The sequence below is a fragment of the Camelus bactrianus genome, chromosome 33 (assembly GCF_048773025.1).
Source record: "Camelus bactrianus isolate YW-2024 breed Bactrian camel chromosome 33, ASM4877302v1, whole genome shotgun sequence".
Classification (NCBI taxonomy): Eukaryota; Metazoa; Chordata; class Mammalia; order Artiodactyla; family Camelidae; genus Camelus; species Camelus bactrianus.
This window is the reverse complement of record NC_133571.1, coordinates 9,357,064-9,384,805: the sequence shown is the minus strand read 5'-3', so window position 1 is coordinate 9,384,805 and position 27,742 is coordinate 9,357,064.

Here is a 27,742-nt window from a genome sequence, read left to right as displayed (position 1 = left end):
ATTGAGATCCACACTGCCCACCCCCGCCACCCCCAGAGCCATCTTCCTAAAAAGAGTATTTATGAAAAGCCGAAAGAGTCGCTTTCCCACAGAAAAGCCTTTAATGGCTCCCATCAGACGAAAAGTCTAAGCCCCATTGAAGTCCTTCCCAGGCTCGCCTCCCGCCCTTCCTCTGCCTCCTTGCAGACACACCATCCTGCCCGGGCTCCTGCTGGTTGCCTGGCTGACTTCTGCTCACCCTCTAAGACTTGCTTATGAGATCGTCTTTTCCCTGACCTTCCAACCTCTTGGTCCTCACGCCATCCCTCTGGGCTAGGCGCTCTTCCCAGATGCTTGCAGAATCCCTTGGGCTCACCTCCATCATTGCCATTTAATTATCTAATTACCCGTTTCTGAGTCCATCTCCCCCACTAGCCTGCGACATCCTTTAGGACAAGGACTTTCATTCTAATTTCTGCATCACTAGTACCTAGTTTGTTGCTGGCATGTAACAGGTGTTCAATGCTTACTGTGGAATTAATGAATAAATGTCATCAATAATTTCTTCCTGCCCCACTTGCCTTGAATATGGTAAAAGCTACCTTCCATCATGTGGGAGTTGCTCAGAGAACAAAGTATAATGTGGACAATTATAGGTCTAATGAGCAAAGTCAATTTTTGTTCTAAGATGTCTTACAGAGTGCCTTTGGCCTTAATATCTCAGGCCAGCCTCTGAAGCCAATCTTCCTTGGTTTGGCTCTTGCTCTCCTTGATTAATTGAGAAGATTCTGTTTTCTCATCAGTTCCATCCTGTATTTGTCTGTGAAATTCAGGCACTCTGGTACCAAGCCCACCTCTGTAAGAGCTTCCCCTGGTATGTCAGTTCCTCCTCTAAGCTCTGGCATAGCAGCCCCCAGATGTCTGCAGAAGAGGCCTGCCCTGGCCCCTGGCTTCAAGGCTCATAACCCCCTCCTCTCCTTCCCTGGGGGCCTCCCCTTCCTCCTTTCGAGTGCCGGTTCCTGTCTGCCTTTGCTAATGCTGTGTAGAATAGAACAGGATGACAGAATTCCATATTCCTGATTTTCCATCTTTCTGTTGTTAGATAATTTCAAGCTGCATTCCCCCTCTCTGATTTCTAAACAGTGAATGAGGAAGTTACTGCTCTTATTAAAAATGCTGTGCCTTGTATGCTATGTCCCTGGGCCGTGGCACAGTCTCTGGTTTATTGGGTGGCAACATTTTTACCCACTTTGTCCACTAAAGTCCTGAGAACACAGGTAGTTTCCATGTGCAATTAACCATACAACAGCAAGAGGGGAACTGGAGCAATGAACGTGAGCTTCCCAGCCTCTCAGCATCTTGACCTGCCTTCCTTCCGTTCCTGCCGCCATCACCTGCCACTAGTGTGCATTCCTGTTTGCCAATGTCCCCCTCAAATGTGATGCTCAGAGCAGGGCTCAACATGCTGGAAGAGGTCTGGATGAGGTGGAGGTCAGTGGGGCCATGGCCACCTCTGCTGGGATGCTGCACTTTGTCCCTCTTAGTCCAGGGCCACCCGGGCCAGCAACTGGCTGAGATGAAGTTAAAATCCCAGCAGCACTGTGTCCTCTCCTCCTCATCCAACCTGCCTTCTTGTCTGACTGTGCCTTGGAAAGCCTGATGTAAGGAAAGTTGCGGGAAAAAAAAAATGTGTTGCAAAATGATGGCTAACGGATTTTTTAAATAAGTCTTTCTCTAAGTGCATCTAAATATTTCTATGTGTTTATTTACTTATACAAACGCCTTTTGGGTTCCAGAACTTATTCAAGACCCAGTCCAGTGGTAAATAAGATACCAGCTCTCTCCTCACGGGTAAAGGAAAAAAAGAAAGGCGGGAGGAATAAACATTGTTCTATCCATTCTCTGGGACAACCACTTTGCTCACATACTTTTATTTAATCCTCTCGTGACTCAGGGAGATGGTGGGAGAAGTTCTATTATCTGTTCGAGGACCTGAGCCCAGCCTGTCCAGCCCCACATCAGTCAGGATAAGTTAGGTTCTGCATCAGTAACAGCCAATCCTCAAATCTCAGCAGCTTAAAAATAACAAAGTTACATTCTGCGAGTTAAGGAGTCTCTTCCATGTCATCCTCACCAGGGGACCACATCTGAAGGTGGTGTCATCTCCATGCTTCCATGATTAGGGAAGCAGGAGGAAAAAGAAAGACCGGTGTGGCAAATCACATGCAAGCTCTTAAACGTTCCCCCTGAAGTGGCCACATCACTTACACTTTTCATTTCCTTGAATAAAACAAATCATATGGACATTTTTACCTTTAGGGGGACAGAGAGGTGAAAATCTACTGTGCCTCAAAGGGGACTCAGAAATACTTAATGAACATCCTAATAACTGCCACAAGATCCAATGCCTAAGTTCTGTTCTGCTATACTACGCTCGAAACTAGCCGGCAAGATTAACTGCTTTCAAAGGGGCTATGGGCAGGAAGCATAAATCTAGAGAGTTAGAAGCTGCTACCAATGGAAGATGAAAATCAGGAATGAAGACAAGTTAGCCTTGAAATATACATGAACATCAGTGAGGAATGGGATCCTTTTGACACAATTCAGATACACCCACCAAATTTACAAGCACCTATAGAATACATACAAGAAATGAGGCCCTGCTATCCTGAGATCTTTTAGGATTTTAATAAATAGCACTTGGTCCAAAGTCCTTTTATATAATATCCAATTTCTGGCTAAAACGTATACTGTGACAAGATTTCTGAATCTAAGGATAAAGCCTGTCACCTCTCTTTAGTCCATCCCCTTGCACTTTGGCTGTGGATGAAGAGCACTGGGGACTGGAGTTGATTTCTATTTATTTCTGAAATAATATCCTAGCAATTAGCTGTAAATGTAAAAGTGATAAATATGCATAAGAAAGCCAAGCTTTGGAGAACTGCAGAACTGCCCCCACACAGGTAGAGCCAGGCCATCAGCAAAGCTGCACAGTTACAGGAATTCTTGTAAGAGTCTAGGACTCAAGATAAAACCTCACCCTTTCCAGGCATAAATGTTGACTCACAGGTGGTCTAAGTCAGATCATTACCCACTACATCAGAGCACATCCCATGTTGTTTGTCTAATAGCATCGTTCTTAGTAACTGAGGAGCTTAACTACGTAAAATCAGATCTCAGATATCACAGAAGAGTCCCCCTTGGCTTTCCTAGGTCATCCGCATTTTACACACACACACACACACATGCACACACACACATCTTTCTGCTCGTCCTCACATTAAGGAGAAAATTCTGCCTTCTGAAATTGCTTGCGAGCGTAAATCCCAAGATTGCAAAATGATGCAAGTTCATAGCAACATGGTCTACCACCTGGGGAAACGTGGTTAAACCACCTCCATCAATGCATTTGAACTGACTGGACTGTCTTCCAGCGCTAGCTTCTGCAACATGCCCCAGAATAAAAGGGACTTGTTTGGCTTTTCACATAGTGTCACCCATTCAGTTGCTCACCCTGGATCTAGCTTGTCTGGCTGGTGACATATGCATTTCTGAGCTACCACCCACTGTAGTCATTCAACAGGTGCTCTTAGAGGCACGTATTTTAATGTTGTTTTACACCTCCAAGAATTCAAAAGATAAGCATATTGATATAAATATACATATGTCTGTTCTCTATTCCAGACACAAACATTACAGATCTTCCAATCTCTAATTAATTTTCTAATCTTTTAATCATCTAAAATCATCACTGTGTTTAGACCTGGGGACTGCTGCTGTTCTCCATCCGCGTGAATAACCAGAGTAAATGCATCCATGTGCAGCATCAATGTGACATTCAATGAATGCTAATTGAGCACTTGGGTGGTGCCAGACGCCGAGTTAGGTGCTGCACAGTCAGTCAACCACTGCTGAGACTCATTCAAACTTGTTTTATCCTAGGTAAAGATGTTTGTTAACTGTGTTAGTAATTTATTAAAAATTCATCAACTTACAACAAGAAAGACACTTCCGAATCCGTCCATTCTATTCTTATGCGTAAAGTGTCAGACAGAATAAAGGTGATGCGCGTATGTTAAGAGCATGCTAAGGAAGAAAGAGTGTTCGTTACCTTTATTCATTCTTTGAATGGGAAACCATGTCTCTACTTATCTTCCTAATAGGGTTCTTCTTTTCACTGTCACTTTCCTACCGGAGAATGGAACAGGACATTGCCTGGGGCACCAAGCCCAATCTCTGCTTTCTGGACGTCAAGTCCCCCCCATTCTACTACCTTAGTTTTGCACTGTTTTTGAGCATGAATTTTCCTTTAAGATTCAATCGTTTCCCTCTGCTTCCCCTACACGGGACCTACTAACTCAACTGAGCCGCTCATGAAATCTTTATGGAAGACATGGTTTATGTGCCAGGGTCTATAAGGTGTCCACAGATGAAAAGGGGCAGTTTCTGTTTGCAGGGAGCTCGCAGTTGAGGGTGTGAGGATGGGAGACAGACCCACATTCAAACAATCACAAATTGTGCACGGTCCACCTGGGGAATCATTGTCTGTGTGTGTGGGAGAGGGGGTGTTGAGGGAGAGGTCAAGGGCAGCTTCCCAGAAGGGAGGCTGGTCGAGCTGACCACTGGACACTTGCCAAGTGAGCAAATGGGAAAGGGTATTTTGGGCCGAGGGAACATTCTGTTCAAAGGAACGTTGGATTAGTTTGTGTTGCTCCTCACGCCATCTAATCCTGCTTGCCTGTGCTGTGAAGCTCCAATTCATCCTCATTCCTGGGCTAGCAACGTGCATTCTTAAGACCGGGAGGACACTTGGAGATGGTGCAGCCTGAGTCTCTTGTTCCACAAAGATGGAATTTGAGGTATAAACTGTTATGTTGTGAATCACGCTTTGACCCATGGTCCGCTGTCACCTGATGTGTTCAGCACATATTTTTTGCACACCAACTGTCTAACAGGCACTGTGAGGTACCCAGAGACAAGCTGAACTTGGGTTTCCCCCAACCCTGCCACAAGAATTTATTTTTCATTAGAAATATATAGCTTGGAACACTTTGGTGTCTCGCAGGTCAGAGTTTGAAGCCTGACGCTGTGATCTTCCTGCTTGTGCCCTTGCATTTGTTACTCATTCTCACTGAAACTAAGTTTCTTCTTATAAGAATGAAGATAACTCTAGAACCTTCGTCACAGGTTTGTTATGAGAATTCAGCCCAATAACATTTGCAGAGCATTAAGCATTTAAGAAATCTCAGTGATTAGCAATAGAGTCTTAAGACAATGTTGGAAAAGAAGTGATGGTACAGGTAGGTACTCCATTTAAGAAGAGCTGTAGGATTAGTTAATGAGAGTTTCAATTCCAAGGTCTTTACCTGATCAAAAATTAGTATATAGTTCCATGAGAATCTGAATTCCTCAAAGCTTTGTGTCAGGCCAAATTAGAATGGAGATTTCTCCCTGCTAAGTAAGGTCCAGTAACCTGTAGCAATACAATGAATCCTAATTATTCCATTAGCATCATGCCATCTTTAAAACTGGTGGGTCTGAACAGCATCTTGAAAATCAGCTGTTCTGTAAGAAAAGAGCTGCTTCCTGGTTTCATGGGTCATGCCCCTTTAACCATAAACACTCTGCTTCGTGTCATCCGGGCTCCACAGGGAATTGGGAGACCATCTCCTGCTGTCTGAAACATTGTCAGGAAAAAGAGTGTCGCTCTGGAAGGAAGAACAAGAATTAAGGAGGGAAGACACAAAGAGATAGACTGATTCCATGTAAAATGAGATTTCTGATGAGAGAAAGACCTTCATAAATGGACTGGATTGCCTTCTGAGCATTGGCGGGGGGGGGGGGTCTCCTGGCTGCAGGGGTTCCAGAAGAGATAAGATCAGTCATCATCATTTTGGAAGAGAGACCCTTGAAGTGGCTGGGAGTAGAAACAGCAGTGCTTACGTCTCTACCAATAATAAGTTTCTATGATTCTACTAAGGCATTCAAGCAAATTTTGATCGATCATCTATGATGCACTGTCTCCATTTAAAACACCAGATCGACAGCAGTAAGTGAAACAATGGCCCGAACCTCATGGATGGTATATTCTAGGGAACTTATACGAATCCCTCAGTGATGTAACAAGCAGTGAGGTGCCAATCAAGGAAACCGAGCTGACCCTCTGTTCAGTGTGGAAATATGAGATGCCACGTCACGAGAGGATGAATCTTTGTCAATGCATACCACCTCTCCCCATGAAAATTAGTCAAGAGAAGTAACCCAGATTACCATACATAGCATAAATAATGCATGACTTTAAATGCTGGGAATAACTAACTAGCAGCGGTCATGCTTAAACCATCAAAATCCTCCAAGATAAAGTTACAGGCTATGACTTACACATTTGCCTCGTTTTTATTTTATGTGCTGCACAGTCTAACCCCAACCTTTGACTCTGTAACCATCCCCAGTTTGAGTTTGGGTTTGAACAGCTGCCCAGCTCATCAGTGCATCAGTGCGTTTGAGCAATAACTCATGCAAAGACATTTAAGAGCTCACAAGTCCTCAACAGACTATAAGTACGAGAAATAAGATTCCATAGCAACAACATGTCACTCTAAATCATCATTGCCGCTTCATGAACAAAGTGAGGATTGAAATAGAAAATATGGCAGGGAATGGGACTAGTTCAGCAGACAAGATCGACTGTTTTTTAGGAATTAGATCACTTTGGTTAGAGAGACAACATTGTGCTCATTTTTATTAGCTAAGCTGTTGAATTCTAAAGCTAGAAAAATTTGCCATTATTTGTCACTTTCTCTTTCACTGGGAAAAAAAAGGTTTTATTTCCCTCTCTTGTTCTTTGCATAGAGATATCATTGCCGATGGAGACAGCCAGCATGGATTTGGAATGAGGGAACTTGAACACTGCAATTGAAAACCTTTGCTGATTTGATTAAGGTTTTGCTTATTATGATAAATATTCCAGCAGCCAAAAAGTAGCTAGTAAACATTTAGGGGAGTGAGCTGGGACTTATCTCATGGTGGGATTTCCTGATCATCTATTTTTGTTTAAAAAATGAAAATGTACCCAAAGTGAGCTCTCATGTACGTGAACGCTTGGCATAAGCTATGCTGGCTCAGTGAGAACTCTGACCACAAACGCCGCTTAGAGCAAATATAATCTTAGGCAGAAACAACTTTCCAACATAAACAGCAAATGGAAGCCTCTTGGAAATTACTTGATAAACTTAAAATAATAACTGCTCAAAGTAAAGTTGGCTCATGACTGCAAGTTTTAAATGATCGGCCGAAGATCAGAGCAAGCATTTCCTGCTGGGTAGCTGGACACGAAGGTGGTTTTGTTTCGGCCGTCTGTTTAGGACGGATGGGGGAGTGGGAATCAGTTCTCATGTATAAGAAAGAAGTGGATTCATGTGTGCTCATATATTCCAGAACTATGAAAACGAAGGCGCTAATTGAAATTCAGACAATTTCTCTCCTCCTTCTCTGTTTTGACAATAGACGGCTGTGTCCCTAAATGTTCCCCTCTTGGGGAAGTTTGTTCTAGAGATTGCTGTGTGCTCCGAAATAATAAACGTTCATTATTTCTGCTAACGGTTTCAGCATAGGTAGCTTTGAGATGGCTGGACTGTCCTATGGGTATCTTTTGAGCCCACAAGAAAACCTTTGTAAAATCTCCCTCTCAGTTTTATTCCCTAAGTCACCTGACAATTTTCTGGGGACTCCCCTGTCTATGGTGAGCCCCCTCCTGTAAAAATTTACCAGGATAATAGGGATACATATGCTGCTATTGAATTTTAAGCAATTCTCTTTGACTTGATACCTTGATGGCATTGTTGGATAGATTATTTCGCCATCTTACAAGGGGATTGAATTGAATATTTACCCCTGGACATAAAAATTGATATTTTAAAAGTTATTTATTGTCTAGGGGGAGTGTATACAGTTCAGTGGTAGAGTGAATTCCTCACAATCACGTGGTCTTGGGTTCAGTCCCCAGTACCTCTATTAAAAATAAATAAATAAACAAATAAATAAACAAATAAACCTAATTATCTCCCCCCAGATTAAAAAAATTATTGTCTTTATACCTTGAAAAAAAAGAGTACAATTAATCTTTATGCACCATGCGTATTATCTTATTTATATTTCACAATAACACTATGGGATAAGCTTTACCTACATCATCTGTATTTTAGTGGTTAAAAAACCAACAAGCCTCATGTTCAGAGAAATAACTTGGCTTCTGGTTTATTCTCTACACAGCAAAGTAGTCTTTAAAAACACAAATTGAAATGCTTTCATCCAAGATGCAATAACAGTGACTAGATTGACCCTCACATCTGAAACAATTAAAAACTGGACAAAATACATGAAGCAATTATTTTTTTAAGGCATTGGGCATCAGGCAGCTAAGGACAGTGATCCCTAAGAAATAAGACACAAAAGAGATGGGTCCCACAATGCTCTGGCTTACTACCTTCCTGCCCTCCTGGCGCTTGCTGCTTCCTTCCAAGGTGCAGGGACTTCCTGAATTGAGGAGCCAGAAATGGTAGCCCAGGGAGGCCAAGGGAGCTTAGAACAAATTATGGAAGAAGAGAAAGCATATGGCAGACAAGTCTGATGGTCTGTAGAGGGTCCCATCAAGCCTTCAGCCAAGTACTAATCAGTTCATGCATGGGAGGAAAAACACCAGAAAGGGATTAAAGGAAACAATCACTGGAGGTCACACAGGAGCAGGAACAGTTTCTTCCCCAACTAGCCAGACTGGATCACTGTGTGATTAATGGGGCATTGAGTAGGCATTAAAAGCATTTTGCCTCTAAGTGGAGCATAATTAGTCCTACACAACACGCTACTCGGGCCTCACTTAACAAAACTTAAAAGCAAGAAATGAAAGGCTCAGGATGCTTACAGGTAACTTTTCTGTGTCTCAGAACAAACCCTAGGCATAGCCAAAGGAATACAAAAATATTCAGCACCCAACAAATAAAATTCACTGTGCCTTTTAGCCAATCAAAAATTAATAAGCATGCAAAAAGGCAAGAAAATATAAACTAACAATGAAGAGAAAAGTCAGTTAATTAAAATGACCCAGAAATAACATAGATGACAGAATTCACAAGCAAAATCATTAAAATAGTTATTAAATTATATTCCATATGTTCAAGAAGCTAGAAAAAGATAGAACATGTAAGTAGAGACTTGGAAGCTATAAAAAGGCCCCAACTGAATCTGTAGTGGTGAAAACAATGTCTGAAATGAAAAATACACTGGTGTGAGGCAGGGGGATTAACAGCAGATTAGATATTGCAGAAGAAAAGATGAGAGAACTTATAAGACATAGCAATAAAAACGACCCAAAATTAAATAAAGAGAATAGTGAACTGTGTGTGACAACTTCAAAAAGCCTAATATACATGTCCAGAAATTGACTGACACATGTGTGGTTGACTGATTTTTGACAAAAGTGCAAAGGCAACTCAGTGGAAACAGACAGTCTTTAAAGAAATGATATTAGCACGATTGGATGTTCATAAGCAAAATGCAACAACCACAACAACAACTTAATTCATATCTGACACCATATAGGAAATTAACTCAAGATGAATCATAGACCTACAGGTAAAATCTAAATCCATAAAAAATTTATGGAAGAAAACATAAGAGAAAATCTGTGTGCCCTAAGTGTTAGGCAAAAACCTCTTAGATACCAAAAGGTTAATCCATAAAAGAACAAACTGATAAACTGGACTTCATAATCTAGGAACACTTTCACTTTCAAAACATTAAGAGAATGAAAACAAGCTGAGAGAAAAAAAAGTGCAATCGAAGTATCTCGTAAACAACTTGCACACAGAATATGTAAAGAACCCTCAAAACTCAGTAATGAGAAACCCACCCAATGAAAAAAGATTTGAGCAGGCACTTTATCAAAGAAAATATACAGATGGCAAACACATAAAAAGGGAATTGACCTCATTAGCTGTTAGGAAAATGAAACTTAAAACCGCAATAAGATACCACTGAACACTAACAGAATGTGTAAAATTAAAAAGACACATCAAGTTTTAGTGAGGATGTGGAGCAACTGGAACTCTCTTTCACTGCTTGTGGGGATGTACAGTGGTATAAGCACTTTGGAAAATGTTGTCTAGCTTCTAAAAATGTTGAGCCTACAACTCTCATATGATCCAGCCATTTCACTCCTAGGTGTTTACCAAAGAAAAATGAAAGCCTGTGTCCATATGAAGGTGGTTATACAAATGGTCATAGTGGTTGTGTTTGTAAGAGCCCCAAACTGGAAATAATTCAAATGTCCATTATAGACGAATGGATAAACAAAATGGTATATCCATATAATGGAATACTACTCAGCAATAAAAAAGAATAATCTATTAAGACATCCAACAAAATGAAATTAGTCCCAAAATAATTATGCTGAGGGAAAGAAGCCAGACAGAATGAAAACATTATGTATGATTATTTTTATATCAAATTCTAGAAAATACAACTGATTAGTGGTGACAGAAAGCAGATCAATGGTTTCCCAGGGATGTGGATAGGGACTGAGGGGAGATTAGGGAAGACTAACAAAATGAATGAGAAAAATTGGGAGAATGTTGAGCATTTTCAGTATCTTGATTATGTTGGTAGCGTCATGGCTTTACATACATGTCAGAGCATCAAATTTCATAGTTTAACTGGATTTAGTTAATTGTACATCAATCACACTTCAATAAAACTATTTTAAAAATATACGAATTGGAACCTGTTACTCACCTGCTTAAATTCTGAATACACATTTAAAATACAATGCAGGCGCTCTCCCATGACCCTCAGTGAAAGGTCTGGATGGCATTTTTTCCCTCACACATCTTGTTCCACTCTCTTCTTGATCAACACAGGCTGGCCCCACTCGTGCCCTCTAGGTATTTTGAACGTACGAACTCTCCCACTTTGGGGTATTTTGTGTGCTATTTCCTTTACCCGGAACACTTTACTCTCGTGTGTTCACCTGGTGAACTCCTTTTCATTTTTCAGTTATCACATCATCAGAGAAATCCTTCTATGTAAGCGGTCTTTCCTCCAAAATTATTCTTTATTATTGTACGGTATTTATGTTAGTCATAGTGCTTAGCAGAAGGTATAATTGTACGTTACTTATTTATTTGCTTGTTATTATCTGTCTCTCCCACTAGCTGATGAGCAGATAATGCCTTATCACATTGGCCATATCAGTGACACGCTGACCCCCACCACCTCCTTGATGTCATGTACACTTACCCCAAGCCTGGCTATTCCCTCTCTAGTAATATCTTTTTATACCAACCTCCCTCAAGAGAGAGTATGTGCAGTCTTGGACAAAAAAAAAATCAACTGATTTTCTGAATGTTTTATTTTTAAAATCAGAGCAAAAATCAATCACTTTGAAAGCCAAAGCTTTGATTTGCAAGAGCTGAGTTTTCAGAGGAAAAAAAAAAAAAGGTATTTTTCTCCTCTTTGTTTCAACTGACATAGGATTTACATCAGACGAAATGTACAGATTTTGTTTTGAGGAATGCATACACCTGGGTAACCATGACCACACTTAACAGAGAATGTTTCCTTCAGTCCTAAGTTCCCATGTGTGCCTCTCTGGTCAAGACTTTCCCCACCTCTTCCAAGCAGACGCAACCACTGGTCTGCTTTCTCTGTCACAGTAGTATGGTTTGTGTCTGGCTAATTCCATTCAACACAACGACTTTGAGCTTTGCCCACGTTATTGCATATATATAAGTAGTTTTGTCATTGTTGTTAAGCAGTATTCCACTGTATGACCATATCACAGTTTGTTTATCCGTTCCTCTGTTGATGGACACATGGACTTGCCAGTTTTTAGCTATTATGAATAAAGCTGTTATGATCATTCTTGTACAAGGATTTTTGTGGACATATATTTTCATTTCTCTTAGGTTAATACATAGAAATTTATGGGTCCTAGGGGAGATGTATATTTAATTTTATAAAAAATTTGCCAAAATGTTTTCCAAAGTAGTTACATCTCCACTATCAGTGTGTGAGATTTCCAAGTGCTCTGCATTCCTACCTCCCCCAGTACTATCAGAACTTTCCATTTTAGCCATTCTAATGGATGCGAAGGGATATCTCATGGTGATTTTAATCTGTATTTCCTTGATAACCGATGGTTTTTCAGCAACTTTTCATATGATTTTTGGCTATTCAAAGAACCTTCTTTATGAAGTTATTGTTCAAGCCTTTTGGCCATTTAAAAAAAATGGATTAATTGTCTTTATATCATTGATTTGTAGCAGTTTTTAAATCTATTCTGAAGTCAAGTCCTCAGTCAAATGTATGTGTTGTGAGTATCTTCTCCCATTCTGTGATTTGCATTTTATTTCAACAGTATCTTTTGAGAAGAGATTTTCAGTATTGAGAATCAAAGAGTTGAGCCCGAAAGAAAGCAGCATAAAAAGTTGATGCCACAAACAATATTTTTGAAAGAATTCATGAGGATTTAAGAACTGGTTTTCCTTATACTGGAGAGGAGATAAATCTTTTCTGGGCTAAAGAGAAGGTAATTGGGAGAGGAAATTAAGATAAAAAGGGGTCGTGCATAGCCCCGACTGCCACTCTCCTGGGGTGAGTGATCCATGTCTTGGTCAGTGTTGGGGGGATCCCAGAGCAGAGGAGACCTCTGCCTGGCTTTCCTGGGAATAAGCCAGGGAAACAGAAAGCCTGGTAGAAAATCTCACAGAAGGGGTACAACGGTGGGTGGGATACAAGTGGACAGGCCTGGGGGAAGTCTTGGGAGGTACTATTACTCTCAGGAAAAATGGGAAAAGGAGACAAAAATGATCCACCATGATAGAGGAGAATGCTGAGAGAAAGTGGGCTAACTCAAAGTGGTTTGGATTTGGGACAAGGATGACTCAGAGTGGTTATGCCTGGAGTTCAAATGCCATTGTGAAAACATGGCCATCACTCCAAGGAGTAATACTCAGAACCTGAAGATAAGATGAGGTTCAACCCAGGATGGACAACAGACCATTGTGAATGAGACCCCGTTTTATCCTGGGACCCTATGGAACTTAAATGACCCCCCAAAGAAGGGGAAAGAGGATGGAGAAATACACGAACCAATTCTTCACCCAAATGAGGCTGCGTTTTCATCCAGAAGGAAGTGAGTTTCACCTGGAATCTGCAAGATCATTTCTTGCTACCGAAAGGATATGAGAGCTTGAGATCTAAGTTAAATTAAGTTATAGAGAAATAAAGTTTTCATATCTGCACCCCTGAGTTTTATGACAGTGAAATGACACCAGGTGGAGGTCTGCAGGGCAGGGACCATTTCTGTGCTGTTTACCAGCTGATGCTCAGGGTGTTGACTTGGGCCAAGCACATAGTAGATGGTCAAGCCGTAGGTTTAAACAGATGAAAGAAAATGACCCCACTGTGACAGAGTGAGGTTTGTGTGTCCTTAAACCCCTCAATTTTCTGACTCCCTGTATTTCTTCCTTCCTCACATGGTGAAGTCGAGGACAAATCAGCCATGTACTTGGAACACAGCCACAATGGGAATAGACATTTTGTATCCCTTTCTTTGCCAATGGGTAAGCAATTATTTCCTTAAACCTGTCTTTAAAAATGGGGGATTATTTCCTCTACTAAAGTCCTCCCTGGATGCTGTATCACATAGAAACGATTACTTCTGTATGATTCAATGTTCTTAACTCTTTACACATCTTGTGGCCACTGTGGTGTTCTCTAGGAGTTAAAAAAAAATTAATGCACTGAAAGCAAATAACAGCACTCATTTGGTTGTTTATTTGTTGATTTCTTCTCATAAGCTGTGACTGAAGCTCCCACATGCCTTGAGAGGAATTGCCAAGAGCAACAAAGATCCGGTTTCTTAAAAATTTGTGGACCACGGTAGATATGAAGAGAACCTGTCTGAATCTGTAAGGGCTGATGAAGGATGCTGAGGACCTTCTGATGGCGGTTTAGGGAAGAGGGCCGTGTAGTGCTTATGAGAACCGGCTATGGAATCAGACTTCGTCTCACATCCAGGCTCTGCCACTTACCAGCCATGGGAACTTGGGTGATTTATTAAGGTCTCCAAGCTTCAGCTGAGTCGCCCAGGGCAGTTTAGACCATTACATGAGATTATATGAGCTTATCCCAGAGCCTGGCCCATATCACCCACACAATTCATTTTAGCCACTTAATCATAATTATCTTTATTTTTATTCACTGACATTGTGAAACGGGAACAAAGCAGTGACATACTTCTTTTCCTGAGAGCAGCAATGTCTGAGCATGGCTAGGGTGAGATGGTTCAAATGCTCCCTTGTGCCAGGTGTTGGGTTTTCAGGAACCAATGTCACAAACTCTGGAAGGTCTGTAAACACACATGAAAAATATTAGAAGGTAAATCATTTCCAGGGAACACTGTTTCTTCGATGGCAATCTAAATGATACCCTAGAGTTTGGAAAAGAACTTTAGGCTTTTCCTTGTTGATGAAAAAATGCTCAGAAACAGAAAAACTTGGCCTAAACTTGTGATTCTTTTTGCAACTGCGATTTGAAATTCCTCGATGACTATCTCTATTATGGCAGCAGGAGGTGTGAGAACACGCGGGCTCCTGACTTTCCCCCATAATTTAGTGAGGACCTGCGGGCTTGCAGCATCATTTGGGAAGGAAACTCAAATTGAGGCCAGCACTGACTGGTGGACTGATGAACCACTGGTAAATCTTCAAGCAAACAGAAGTTGATTTTGAATCCATTCGGAAAACATTTTTCACTTGATCCTCCTAAAACCCAAGTTATTTAAACAGAATTCAATCAAAGTGAGGCAGCTGTCCCATAAATCAGAAAAAGCCTACTCGTTTCATGTCGGCTTAGTGGTTCTTCTGCTGAAGAAATGAACTGCAGGGTGTGGACACAGCTTCCTGGGTCCACCGGGGGACTTCGTACAAAGCAGCTGTAGCAGGCGTGGTTCCCAGATGACACTTTGGAGCAAAGATGGAGGCTTTGAACTAACTCATAAAACCACGGATTGGAAGCAGGGGAGGGAACCTGTAGACTACAGAGGGATGTGACCTCAGTGGTATCATGCCATTAAAATGAGGTTTCAGAAATAGCCTTGGAAGCAGCAAAGATTGGGACGGGGAGGTGACCTTTAAGAAAATGACACGAATATCCAATTAGATGCTCTTCTTCTGCACAATTACTGCTAAACCCCTATTAGATCCAAGTTCCCTGCATTAAGAAAACTGTTCCTGCAGCAGGCAGACAAGAGCCAAGGGGAAAACATCCATCCTACGATGAGCTTGAAGATTCTAAGTGATGGAGAGTGAATCCAAGGCTAAGAAATGGGAAAGGGGAATACAGTTGTTCCAGAGGAGAAGGTACTGATGCTGTCATGGGGAACAGAGAAGGACAGCTTCATAGACAGACGTGTGAGCAGTTACAGGGCAGAGAAAGAACTTGCTGAGTTCTGCAGACAAACCTGGAATATGTCCCCCATTTTTAGGTCTTCATACAGCTTTTAACAGTTAACCCAATTCTACTGCCAGGATACAGGTGGTTGGAGGCTCTTTCCCGGATGTGATTCCATTTGACTTGAAAAAGTCTTTCATGAGGTGAGGGAGCTCTTAGCACCGTCACCTAGTGCTGTGGTACCCATGATAATGGGGCTCTCAACGCACATTTGAGCCGTTATTCACCACCAAGCCCTGTGTACTTGTTTATTCACTTGTTCGGAAAATGCTTTTTGAGTATATATTATGTGACGGACACTAGGTTCTGAGATTATGGTGGGGGATAAAACAGGCACCACCACTCTGGCCTCAAGAAATGTAGAGACAGAGAGGCAATCAAAGCACGAGTAAACAGACACAGCAGATACAAAGTGGGACACACTTTGTGAAGGCAACGGGGAGTTGAGAGACAGAAAAAGGGGAGAGAGAATTAAGTTTGCAGTCTCGGAAAAAGTTCCCTGAGGCCTAGAGAAGGAGAATAAAACAGTGATGGCTTTCTGGGAAGCACACCATGCGTGTTTACCAAAGTGGAATCTGTGTGTGCCTGGGGTCCAGGGACCTGGCTCCCTCACATACATGCCAGAGATACTTTTGCTCAGGTCTGTAGGAAAACACATTCTAGAATGTTTATTATGATAATGTTTGTGAGAAGAGGGAATTGGAAGGGGTCCATGATGAGGGCAAATGATTGCTAGGGATTATCTTAGAACACTCAGGAGCAATGGGCAGGATGAACAAGGGTATGGATGGCTCTAGAAGTCTTAATGTTGAGTGAAAAAGGCAGAAAAAAAGAGGCTCAAAGAATGGTGCTTTTTATGTACACTGAAAACACACACTAGAAATATCACAACCTATTTCATGAGGATAAATTAGGGGATAAATTAGAGCCAATCTCAGTCCTGCCTATGGAGGGGAGGGGGATGCAGGTAAGGATTAGGTGAGAAGAGGGAAGTAATTTTTAATGGAATGAAGGAAGAGCCTTGAATGTTCTAGTCATGATGACAGGCTACAAACTTAGGAGTATGATTCACTCAGATCTGCACCGAGGGTTAAAAAGAAACAGAAGAGAACAAAACAGAAGAGTGAGAAGGAGCCAGCCAGGTCGAGTGCCGGAAGGAATACTCTGAGTAATGGGAACAGCTTGTGGAAAGGCCTCAAGGTAGACCAGGGGCTGGCCTGAAACAGGGCCCATGATTATCTGGTCCAGAGCAATGCAGAAGGGACGAGGGATGCAATTGGATAGAAAGGAAGAAGCATCACTATGCGAAGCCCCAGCAGGCCATGGCAAGAGGCTCAGATTTTATCCAAAAAGCGATGGGAGGCCACTAAAATACTTTAAGCAAAAGGATGGCATGTGTTAGTTGATGTTTTTCACAGAGCATGTTGTCTGTGGTAGAAAGTGTGGACAGGAGGGGGCAAGTGTGAAACCAGAGACACCATTGATGAAGAGGTGCTGTAGTAGCTCGGGTAAGAGATGCTGGTGACCTGGACCAAGGTAGCCACACGCACAGAGGAGAGTGTGCGAACACACCTGCACACAGCACACCCTCACTTCTGCACTAGGCCCGTGAGAAGAGTCCAGTCTTAACGAACCTCACATTTCTGCTTTTCCACAATGAGCGTTACCCAAAGTTCCTCTCTCTGTTGGGCGTCTTTTGGAGAAACATGAATGCCCAGATGGCGTGGGCTTCACCCTAGCCCCATGCCTATCCCAGCTGCCCAGCAACTGTACTCATGTACTCACGGGTGCTTGCCTCCTAGTCCCGGACTTTTCCTGGCAGGAGTCACACAGGTCTCCCTGAGTGTGTTCGTGGTCAGGATGCTTTGGAGCTGGACTCTGGAGCCTGGTTACCTGAATTTGACTCACAGCCCTGCCATTCGTTTACTACCTGTGTGACCTTGAACAGGTTCCTTAAGTCTTTGTGCCTCAGTTTCCTCATCTGTAAAACACAGATAATGACAGTATCTATTTCATAAGCTATTTCTTAATTACTTAATATACATAAAATGCTCAGAACCGTGCCTGGCATCAAATCCATGCTTTACTAGAGTTTGCTGTCATTAATGTCATTATCTTTATTAGTGAAGAGCTGATTGTTTTCCTCACTGATATGTCTAGTGATTACTGCTCCTCTAGCATGATTCTTCCTGATAAGCATCACTCCAGGATCCGGCTGCCCCGCCTCCACCCTGCAGTCCACCTCCACCTTGAACAACCAAGTTGCTAAAACAGGAGGAAGTTTCTGGGGTTTTTTTGTTTTTTGGGTTTTTTTTTTTTTTTTTTTTTTTCGGTAAACTCCAAATCACCTGAATAGCCTGATGCTTTCCAAGGAAACAAAAGTCCTCATTGTAAACCAGGCTGAGAATTCTAAAATTTTGCTAAAGATATCAGGAACGTATCCGTTTCTTCTGTGAATATGTTTTTATACTTCTCATATGAGAGCTCAAGAAAAGCAGCCTTAATACCAACGTAGAGTCACATACTCCGTGTCGCTGCCGCAGCTCACGCTGATAGACACACTCGACCTGGTGTGGCCGATGCTTCAAGCCACAATGCGCCCTCCTGCTCTTTTCCCAGGTGTGACAGTCATCTATTACCTTTCTTTGTCCTCCTCCCATTATTTCTCATCTGAACTCACATTTCCTGGCAAGCTTCCACGGCATTTTAGGCAATCCCACTAAAGCGTTCACAGTAGGCTTGAATGACCAGTAGAATTAACCTGGGCCCTCTCAGGGTTTTTAAATTCGCATTTTAAAAGGAAGGTTTTTAATCTGAATAGACCTCTAATTTGTTTCTTTGAGACTGAGAAAATGCACTTTCCAAACCTCTCTGGAATAAGGCTAGGCTAAACCTTAGATGCCCTCTGCCATTTTAACCAGTACCTCTGTCCCTGCCTCCACCCCCAACACCCACATTGTTCCCTGTGAAACAGGAGAGAAAGGGGCAGGGCACAACCCTTAAAGGAATGACCCAGCAATTGAGGCTGGAACATAAACTGGTTAAAACCCCACTAGGCCCAAGATAGCAGGAGATTCAATTCCCAACAGACCTTGAGGCCCAAGATGGCAGGAGACTTGACTTCCAATAGACCTGGAGCTTCATTGCACACTCATTATAATACATGAGCATGTTAAATAGCACCCCCACTGGCGCCACGACAGCTCCAAGGCTGACCATAAAAGGTCAAAACGTGGGCAGTGGCACAATTTCTGGGAAACTCCGCCCCTTCCTCAAAGTAGTTGGAATTATCCTCTCACTTGTTAGCATATGAAGTTACCAAGGTCATAAAAGCTGACAACCCCGCACCTCGGGGTCCCTCTGTCTTGCCTTCTGAGGTGACTCTGTCCACGGAGTGTGCGTCTCCTTCTCCTTTAACCACCGCCACACTTCCTGGCAGATCCCACTTTCCGAGACAACCCCAGGCTGTGGCCCTGCTTCCACACGTACCTCTCACTTTCTGCCCAGGCTTCTCCGATTTGAGGTACCTGTAGGTGCAGCCTGGACGTGAGGTGCATCAGGACCCCAGGGGCAGCCTCTGACCAGTGGGGGATGGAGCCGGTGGGTAGATGCTCTTCTGTCTTTCACTTGGTTGATCCTGAGGCACACTGCACCTCGTTGTCCAGAATCCTGGTGGGATGGAACCCCCATGACTCATGGAGGTGACCCGACTCGAGAACTCACCTTTGAATCCGCTTTCCCTCCTCCCGTGTTTCTCTCTCTCCAGTTTCCCACTCCTGTTTCCTTGGACCACTTATCAAAAAAGTCTACCTGCTTTCAGAGGAACCCAGGCTAAAACAGTGCCAAAGCCAACGTGCCTTCACCTGGCCATTTGCCTTTGTACTGCTCAGGGAAGAATGAACATGTTTATTGATGACTTTATAAAGCAGAAATTTGTCAGAGTATTTATAAACAATCAAGATAAGTCCAGTTGTTTGAAATTTAATGCAATGAATATTTACCGCAGTTTACCTAGTGCCAAGTATGCAGCTGGGCTTTGGGCAGACAAAGTTGGATGATCCTACCCTCAACATTGTGTAGCTCAGTGTGTGTGGCTCCAATCTTCACCCCAAAAAAGGAAAGGTAAGCAGATCTCCAGGGCTGGCAGCTACACTAAGATTTAAGAGCATGGATGCCTAAGGCAGGCTGCCTGAATTCACCTCCTCACCCATTACTTCCTGGCTGGTTAAATTACCTAATCTCACCAAGCCTCAGTTTCCTGCTCTGTGAAATGCAGAAACCTTCTCAGAGTGATCTTGAAGACAAAATGGGAAACATGTATGTGATGGTCTTGTTAGGTTGCCTGACATATAGCAGGTAGGCAGCCAAGTCCAGCTGTGCAGTGAGGTGTTGATTTCCACCGGGTGTGTGAGTGCGGTTCTGGGTGTTGACTTTAAACCGGAGGAGGCATGAAAGAGGGTGTATCTCTCTGCCCAACCTGGTCCAGTCTTAATATTAGGAACATAAAAAGGAGAATTCAGCTAAGATAAATGTTACCATGACTAATTATCTTAACAGATGTTCAAGATATTGGCCACTTTTTTATTCAAGCAATTTATATCATGTTCTATGTTCTGAAAGTACTGCATTATGTTTACACAGTCAGAAGCCTTATGTAGGATGGCAAATGCCTTCTTCAATGTTGGAAATAATTTTAACTAAAAAAATTTGCATTTTCATACAGTTTGTACCACACTTTGACTAGTTTTGTTTGAACAACACCTTCCTCTGTCTAATTATCCTAGTCAGTCAAAAGTTCCTTATACCGTCTTCCTACTTATAATGCGTGGCTAATTCTAGGGTGTCTCTGGGAAATTTCTTGTCAGCAACTTTGTTAGAGACAGTTAAGGAGAAAGGAGGACCTTCTACAATGAAGGATGAAAAGGGATGGATTAGTTTGGGAAAAAGGAGATTTTGTCTGGATTCAAGCAGTAGAACTAAAGAGGCCAGTGTCCTCCCCCCGCCAAGAAAGGAGGTGTCTATCTGTGGGCTAAAGAAGCCATCTTGGTCATGTCCTGTCCCTTCTCCCATTCTCCTAGACACCTGCACCTGCCACTGGGTGCTTTGACAGCTCCCTCTCACACCAAGCCTTCAGTTCTTCTCTGAAAGGTTTCACATTGCGCCAGCAAAACTGGAAGGCAGACAATCTTCCTTTGCTTCTGCCCACTCCCATTTCTGCACTCCTAGCCATGCTTTCTCTCCAGGCAACGGTGAAGATATTTTTGGCTAAGGAGGACATTCCCAGCATTCTGCCAGATGAACAGATGAGGGGTGGGCCAGAGGAACGGATGGGTTGGTGGGGCTGACATGAGGGACATCTCTCAGTGTCCTTCTGGATTACAGGCAACTGGAAGTCTCAAGAAAGTCTCTTCCTTCCCAGGGTCTCTGATTGGCTTTTTAAAAGACTCCCAGTACCCCATGAAATGAACCAGAGAGTCAGTGTAACCAGATGATTCCCCTTCAGATAAATGGTTTGTTGTAACATTTGTAGGTGTAAAAAGATTTATTAACTCATAATTTTATTAAGTAGCAACGTGTGAGTAAATGTTTTAATAAGGTCACTAATTCCATTACAGTATGTTGTGTTTAATAGCCTTTAAAGGTGAAATAATATTATCAGCTCCTAGTTACTCTCCTCCAATTTTCTGTAGACTTAGTGAGGGGTTTTCTAGAAGTCCAATTCTCCCTCACCCCCACACCCCATTCCTGCCCCCACTACTTCTATAGAGCTTTGCTGCATTCAAGACAATATACAGTGTAGTGGTTCAGAATTAACATTCTTGGATAAGAACAATTAAAATTAGAATCCTAGCTCAACTACTCAATATCCATGTGACCTGGGAAGAGTTCTCTACCCTGGCTAAGCCTCAAGATGCTCACCTATAAAATGGGATCATGATCCTACCTCATACAATTCACCCGAAGATTGGATGAGACCATTAATGCATGTGCAATGTTAACACAGTGTCTGGAAGGCAGTATGGCTAACTAAATATTAGCTATCATATTAGTTCTATGTTGCTGTGGGACAAACTACCCCAACTTAATCTGAGCACAACTATCATCAATGTGTTAGCTGGGCTGCAGTCTCATCTGAAGGCTTGACCAAAAGAAGGTCTACTTGCAAGCTCACTCCTCACTCACGTGGTTATTGGTAAGAATCTAGTCCCCATTGGCTGCTGTTGGCTGGAGAACTTCCTCCTTTCCTTGACGTGTAGGTTTCTCCATGGTGCAGCTCAAATATGGCAGATGGCTTCCATCAAGAGTGAGCAAGCAAGAGGGCAAGAGAGGGCCAGCAAGACAGAGGACATAATCTCTTTGTAACTTAATCTTTTGAGTGGTGTCCCATTAGTTTTTCCATATTCTATTCATCAGAAATAAGTAATTAGGTCTAGACTACATTTAAGGACAAAAGGTCATACAAGGGTGTGGACATTAAGGGTAGTGATCATTAGGAGTTATTTTAGAAGTGGCCCACACAGCCATCATCATTATTATTGTTAAAGTAACTTATCATATAATGTATCACATTTTATCATCTCTACTTGAAAACCTTCCTTGATTCCCCTTTGTTTATCAGATAAAATTCACATGCCTTGCACAGCATATAAGACTTTGCAGTCCAGTTCCCTCTTCCTCTTCCAGATTTTTTTCCCAGCCAGTCCCCACTGATCCCTTAAGTCTACTCCACCCTCGTTTCTCATATTGTCCAAACATGCCAGGTTCTAAGAGCTCCCAAGTGGTTCCCTCTGATTCACAATGATATTCCAGGAGATTTATGTCACTGAAAGAGATGATGGTGTCTGTTTCAATTCCTAATTTTTTAGAAAAAATAATCACAGAAAATTATTTGCATATTTTTCCCTTTCACAACAGAAGAGGAGAGCTTTTAAGTATGTAGTAGATGAGCATGTGACATCTAAATGTCAAAAGAGGTTGAGCATATATATTCATTCCTCTGTGATTGCCTGGGCTGTTGTCTCTCTGTCCTGTTTGATGGACTCATACGAATCCTTCAGAGTCACGCTTAGATGTCATCTTTTTTTGGTGAACACGTATCCAAGCTCCTCAAGACTTACCTCTTCCCCTTCCTCTTATCTGTTTCCCCCATAGCATTTTGGATTATCCCCTTTTAGAGATCTTTTGTTGTAGACAACGTGTATAGAAAGTGTTTCACAGAATCCTAGGATCCCACGCGGTGCTGGGGACCGGGGTAGGGGTGAGCTCATTTCTTAAAGGGTACTCTTTTCAGTTTGTTTTACCTGCCCTGCCCACATCCCTCTGCTATGGAGGCTCCTTTTTTTCTTTTTTGCTCGTGGACCATGTTGCTTAAGACATTCCTGCCTGCTCTGGGGATGAGCCCTTGTCTCAAGAGCAATTCGCCTCCGGGCAGGAGTGCTGGACCTGTCCTATTAGGTAATGTGTCCAAGTTCATCAGCCAGCAAGTAGTGGAGCTGGGATTCAAACCCTGATAGTGTCGCTGCACGGCCCGTGCTTTTACTGTCTGTACTGCACAGCTACAAACGCCGGCAGGAGAATTAACTGTTGACGCATCTCTTGTAGTCAGCCCTTTGGGTTCTGACAGGTGCTTCAAAGGCATGAACAAAACATGAGATTTTTCCATGCTTCAAAACTGTTTGAAAACCAATGTGGAGTCAAAAATGCTTCTGTAAGGAGCACTTACCAGCAATTCTTACTGTCCCTGTCAATCACTCACAAACTCTCTCTCTCTCTTTCTCCCTGCATCTTTCTGCAACGACGCATTTACCTATGTTGGGTCACTATTTTTTTTTTTTTTTTTTGCCTTCAAAAGTGCCCTTGTGCCTGGGGTTTACTATATAGTTTATTACATATTTGTCTCTTGATTACACATTCTAACCTTCCTATATAGTGAAGTCTTCCTCTACTTCTATAAAAACAGACAATTCAGAATGGAAATGGACCTCTTATGTTGTCATTACCAGGCACCCTGATTCCCTTGGGAATGGTACTTCTCCCACGCCGAAGGATCCTGGTGGGTTACACATCAAGGTGCCTTAATCCAACCCCCACTTACAGGCATAGACCCATGATCCAATCCATGACCTGTGACCCATGACCACGCCCATCTGTACGGCATTGATTGTAGGAGTGAGCGCAAGGCAGAAGCCAAGCCAGTCAGAATTACCTGGATTGACAAATAGAAGTTGGGAAAAAGAAATTCCCTGATTGTTAAGCTGGGAATAAATAAATTTGCTACTGGAGGGAGCCGTCTCTCTGTCAGGTGGAGAGAGCCTGGCTGCAGAAAGAAGCCAACAGTGTCTGATGCTAGATTCACCCTTGCAATTCCCAGCTGTGTAGGCTAATTGATTACCATTTATCTCTAAAACTAGTTAGAATTGAGTTTTAATCATTTGATAGCCCAAAGTCTTGATTGGTATAGAGGTCAAGAATGATAAGTCAGTTTCAACTCGCTTGCAAACCACAGGAGTTGCCAGATAAAATACAGGATTCCCAGCTCCTTTTGAATTTCAGATAAATAATGAATAATTTTTAGTAAAATAGTTTTTACATACATATATATCCTGGATAGTACATGGGACACGCATATACTAAAATGTTACTCTTTTGTTTATTTAAAATTCAAAAGTCACCATGCACCCTATATTTTTATTCCCTAAATAAATAGCAGTAGTGGTTGCTTGTAACATTGTGTTGAGGGTTGTGAGGCCAAGTTTAGTCTCCTGGGGAAAGATTGATGAATGATGTTTGCTATGTATGTGGAAGTAGAGAGAGGCAGCAAGAATTCCATGCATATACCATTCCTGGTTTATCCCAAGTGTTTAGAAATCTTCTGCAGCCTTAGGTGATGCAATGTATTTTAATAATAATATAAATAGTGGTAGCCACCGTTTATTGAGTCCTTTTACTCTAAGAGCCTTACGTATGTCATCTAATTGAATCCTCATGGCAGTATTTGATTGGCTGTATTTCACAACTGAGACCCAGAGAAGTTACAGTTTTCACAGACCGTATAAATGCCAGAGCTGAGATTCAAACCCGTGTCTATCCGACACCAAAGCCTGTGCTTTTTCCGATTCATCATTCTGCAGGAGGCAAATATTGTCCTAACAGCATAGACGAGGAAGTCATCTTAAAATGCTATTTTGCAAATTGCTATATAAACACTTATAAATCCAGTTCTTGGCCCAAAATGGTAAACTGTCCTTTCACGACAAAGAGCAGCAATTCAACAACAAATTGGAGTCTCGTACGAGGCAGTATTTTGGCAAACAGATTTCAACAGTTGACACCAGAGGAGTGCCAATTTGTGAAAACTGACTTTGGACTATAAATAACTATGTGAAACCAGCATCATGACAAGGTGGAGGGGGATCTGTTTAATGGTTAGCAGGGGGGCTTGATGAGACCCGCATCAAATTTAGAGTCGGTCGTTTGTGGGGCCAGAAGCTTATGGTTCTCAGTTGTCTGTATGAGCTGATTCGTACAAAAGCCTTTGTGATTTGGTAGATGGAGGGGGAAGACAGCATGTGTGTTTGAAAGCGTGTGTAGTTTTTTTTTTTTTTTAACTTTTCATGTATTTGATGTTCAGTGTTTTTAAGCTAGAATGTAAGAGGGAGACGGTAGATGGGCAACAGTGCAGGAGATGGGACAGGATGCCATCTATTCTCTATTCTGTTTCTTGGACACAAGGCAGGAGAGATAGAAGCTGAAGGCAAATTCTGCGATATGGGCACAAGCAATGCTATTTCAGGCCTGGTGGATGGGAGGGGCACGGAGCCGTGGAAAGCTATGGTTTCCACGCTGGCGGGCTGCCCTGCACCTCTCTGGGATCTTCAGGACCAAAGGCTTGGGACTCATTTAAAGGCAGCACTTTGGGCCTGAACATTTTCATTCTTAAGAAAGTTTCGATTAGCCCTTGCAATGGCATGACTTCCAGAAGCTATTGGCTGTGCAGAGAACACTGATGATGACCAAGCATCTAGTGATGGGTGATGGGGTTGACAGAGAAGTTTCTGAGCACAGGCCCATGGCAACTCTTAGAAACACCTGGGGGCCTTCCCGGGAGGACTGGAGGCCCATGTGAGCAGGAAGTCTTGAACCATCAGGGGTACTGGGGTATATTCTGTACCTGCAGACCACTAAGGCCTGGGGCACCCGGTTACCAAGCATGAAGATGAACTGGAAAGAAAGGATAAGATAAATAAAAGGAATTTGGGCAAAAATAGAGGCTTCAATGACCTCAACAAAGACAAGGGAATCTCAATGCTGCGTGAAGGCAATTCCCATCCAATGAAGGGAAAGCGACGTCTAAGAGGGAAATACAATTTCCTTTTCTCTTACCTGGTCCGGCGAGGAAGAGCTCTCCTCATCTCCCTTAACATGTGTTTCGAAATCCACAGAGTGGTGCCGGCGGTGGGCTCTTCTCCCAGTGACAGCTGGGGCTTGGTGACCAGGTATCAGGAGTCCCTCCCAGTGTCCCTTTCCTTTTGCCTCTTCTTGTAAGATCACCGTCACCTTTCACGTGCTCTGTGTCAGGACAGCAGGGCACATTCTGAGGTCGAAGTTGCCACTAACCTTCCTCCACCATTGCAGGTTGTCCTTGGAGGATTTTTAATTTATGACTTGGGATCTTATGAACAGGACGCATAAGGACAACAGTCCTTAATATATATTCTAAAGCTCAAATTTCCATGAAGGCTCTGCCTCCCCAAATACGGCCTGGCCTTGGCACCCACCGGGCTGTGTCCTTTGAGACAGATGAGTTACACACAACGGGCATTTGTGTGAAAGAAGAAAGGGGGGACTTAAATCAGCAAATAGCTCACTACACTCAGAGCCAATGTGGGTTTCTGCAGGCTTAAGAGGTGTTTTGGCATTTGAAACAGCAGGAACAAATGAAGAAGCGAGACGTTTCTCATGATTTAGAGCCACATCATGAGCAAAAATCCTGTTTCTTCAGGGCGCCTTCTGGAAACATCTTACTTTCTCAACGTGACCTGCTGGCTTTCTGCAGCCAACAGACTTGGTGCAAAGTCTCTACCTGACATTGGAGGCCCCCAGATGCCAAAACGTTAGGCAGTTCCCCTCAACTTTCATGTCTTTCATGGTAAATAAGCCAATCTGTTCAAGGTCCCCTGAACCTCCTTGTTTCTGAGAATTTTCCAGACTTTCCCTTCTACTGGGATGGCCAGTTCTCCCAACCCGTGAAGGCCCAGTTCATGCCACTTTCTCCACTGGACCTTTCCTATGTGCATGGCAGGAAATCCACTGCTCCTTCCTTGGAATTTCTAGAACAGTCTCTCAAGTGGGCCTGAACACTATTCAAGGGAACTGGAGGAAAAGGAACCAGTGAAGTGGGTGGGCCGGAGATGTTCTTCTGCAGAACTCTGTCCCTTAAGTCCAAACCAGATCAGTCCATGACTTTAGCCAACTCCTCCAGAAGTATATGCTTTGCTTAGAAGGGAAACCAAAGGAAGGGATGGGACCTTCCTAATAAAAACATGTTATTATTATCGGAACACAGAGACCAAGGAAACTGTCTCCAGAGCATCTCAGAGGCATCATTGCTTGGAGGGTCATGAAGGATAGTGGGTCAAGCCTGTACCAAATTTGGAATTAAAAGGCTTGCTCAAGCCTTGACTTCCTTTACAACCCAAGCCAATGGAAGCCCCATCCATCTTTTGTAATACTGGTCTAACAAGAGAGATTGAAGGGTCCCTCCCGTATTCGCTACAGAAAACAACACTGTTTCTTTGGCCCAACTCAACATTGTCACCTTTTTTAAGAAAGTTAGGAAGCCCCATCAACCGCCCCCTCCTTTATGATGCCTTTCTCTCTGCGGTGCTTCCCGCTCACCATCAGTTGGGGACTGGAGATTAAGTTAAATGAGTACTTAATGGGCTCTAAACGGCTCCGCTGTGGATTACACTATGGCGCTCAGTCTTGATTTAAATAGTCAGTTGGCTCGCCATTCTCCAGCATGGTGATTTGTGCTTTGGCAGCCTTAGCCAATCCATAAGTAAACTGGTAGATTTCCCTGACACCGTAATCGGCCTTATAAGTCTAGAGTCATCACACATTTTTCTTATATGTTGAATTAATATGGAGAAGCAGGATGGTTGATGGTTTCATTTGTTGTACCATTAACGAAACATATAACAGATGTGTGAAACACTGTCTTAGTAATAGAAACTGCATTACAAATTATTTA